At 42.6% G+C, this 2,532-nt stretch overlaps 1 pseudogene; it reads right to left on the bottom strand.

The window, feature by feature from the left end:
- Positions 1 to 922: 922 nt before the first annotated feature.
- On the bottom strand, positions 923 to 1,836 carry LOC103583594 (annotated as a pseudogene).
- Positions 1,837 to 2,532: the final 696 nt, after the last annotated feature.

Below are 2,532 nucleotides of genomic sequence, written 5' to 3' on the forward strand. Positions count from 1 at the left end.
ATCAGCATTTTTACTTGACATTCAGAGTCATCATGTTTAACATCACTTTGTATATATATTAAACGTACAGGACAAAGGCACAAAGAACATGGTAGAATCTCAGGGATAGTATGCCCCCCCTCACGTTACAAATTCTACTGTACTCTACTCCATGTTTTTACCCAGGTATGGCCTTTCAGGTATTCTCTGCAACCCTGACATTCTCATTGCTAAAATGAAATTAAGGAATATTTTCAAAATTATTTACCTTGCCAATATATGTCAAGATTTGTAGGTTTTATGATCTAATATTCACCTGTTGCATAAGTTTCTTAGGGCTGTCACAACAAATTATGCCAAATTGGAGGCATAAAATCACAGATTAATTTTTTCACAGTTCTCAAGACCAGCAGACTGAAATCAAGGTGCTGGCAGGACTACGCTCCCTCTGACGGCACTGGGGGAGAATCCTTCTTTGCCCCTGGCTTCTGGAAGCAAAACTCCAATCTGCTTCCATTTTCATTTGGCCTCTTCCCTGTGTATCTCTGTGTTGTCCTTTACTGTCTCTTCTAAGGACAGTCTCATTGGATTTAGGGCCCACCCTAATTTACTATAATCTAATCTCAATCCTTACCTTATTTACAAGTGCAAAATCCTATTTCCAGATAAGGTCACTTTTGAGGTTCTTGGTGGACATCAGGATTTTAGGGGACACTGTTCAATACACGACACATGTTACTTCGCATATTGTTCAGAGGTATTTTACTAAATGCTGAAGTGATCAAATAACTGGTTTATTACAAGAGATTTAAAATCTGACTGGTGAATTGATTAAATCATTTGAATCATCATCTCTAGTCGAAGCACTAAATTATCCTCAATATAATAAATCATATTCCTTTTGGGAACATAAATCTCCAACAAAATTGTTTTGGGTGATTTATTAACTTCTGACTGTGTCTTCGACATCTTTGTTCCTGAGGCTGTAGATCAAAGGGTTGAGCATGAGAATGACCACCGCATAAAATACAGAACCTACTTTGACTGTAAGCCATGAGTTTTTGGAGTGGGGGACACAATAGAGGAGCAGGACAGTTCCATAGAAAATGGTGATGGCGGTCAGGTGGGAGGCAAAGGTAGAGAAATCTTTATGGCACCCACCAGCAGAAGGCATTTTCATGACAGTGACAAAGATGAAAATATAAGTAGTGAGGATGATTACCAGGCTGCTGACTCATTGAATATGGCGATGACAAAACAAAGCAGCTGGCTGATGTAAGGGTCAGAACATGAGACGGAGACAATGACTGAGTGCTCACAGGCAAAATTATTCATGATGTTAGACCCACAGAAGGATAAGGCCAAGAGGAAACAGGGAGAGTCAGGGAGGAGACTATACTCCATGCGTAGGTCCCTGCCACTTACGATGTGCATGACCTTGGGGACATGACAACTGTGTAGAGGAGAGGGTTACAAATGGCCACAAATCTGTCATAGGCCATCACTGCCAATAGGAATGTTTCTGCCACTACAAATATGGAAGCCAAGAAGAATTGCATGATGCATCCCATAAAGGATGGTTCTGTCTTCCACAGCCAAGTTCTCCAGCAGTTTGGGAGTAACTGTAGTGGAGTGACAGAAATCAGCAACGGACAAGTGGCTGAGGAAAAAGTACATGGGGGTATGGAGTTTGGGATTGATCCTGATGATAAGGATCAGGCCCAAGTTCCCCAGCACGGTGACTGTGTAGATGCTCAGGAATACCAGGAACAGGGGCACTTGGAGGTGTGGATGTTCTGAGAAGCCCAGAAGGGTGAACATGGCTCCACAACTCTGATTTCCTTCAGCTAGCAGCATGCTTGTTGGAGAGTATCTGAAATAATGTAAATGAAAATAGTAATGATAATGATCAACTACTCTCATGCAACATTTACCCTGCATTGGGCATCATGCTAAAATATTAAACATATTTATTTAACACTCTAAGTAACACAATACATTGCAAAACAAGTAGCCCCATATTTTCTGTAAAGAAATTGAGGTGTATGTTAAGGAACTTGTCTGAGGTTAGATAGACTCTTAATGATGAGCTGGTTTTGAGGTTGATCCTTGAGAGGCTGAAGTTGAATGATGTAGTTTTCTTTAAGATAGAGAGAAAACTCTTCCAAAGTATTATAGAAAATATTCTTTCGGATTTAAGATGGCGACGTGTCTGAAGCGGCCGTGCCAGGAACCAGCGCGAACCTGAGAGCTGTGCACTATGATACCAGAGTATTGATTGTATTTCCAAGAGCAACAAAAGGCGAATAATTCTTTCTACAATGATCCTACATCGACAAACAAGCGACAGCAGGTTCGAGGTTTTGGGGCTGACACAGAGGAGGACTCCTGAGAGCACCCAGGCCCGGCTGCGGGAACGAGTGATCAGCACAGTAAACAAAGGCCAGGAAAGCCAGCAAAGGACTGCACAAAGGCGGAGTGAAGCGCGCCAGACCGGCCCAACTCTGCGAGCTCTGTGAGTCACCCCCAGCCCAGCCCCACTTGCGGGGCGAA

Source organism: Galeopterus variegatus, unplaced genomic scaffold, assembly GCF_000696425.1.
Source record: "Galeopterus variegatus unplaced genomic scaffold, G_variegatus-3.0.2 Scaffold24662, whole genome shotgun sequence".
In the NCBI taxonomy this organism is placed as follows: domain Eukaryota; kingdom Metazoa; phylum Chordata; class Mammalia; order Dermoptera; family Cynocephalidae; genus Galeopterus; species Galeopterus variegatus.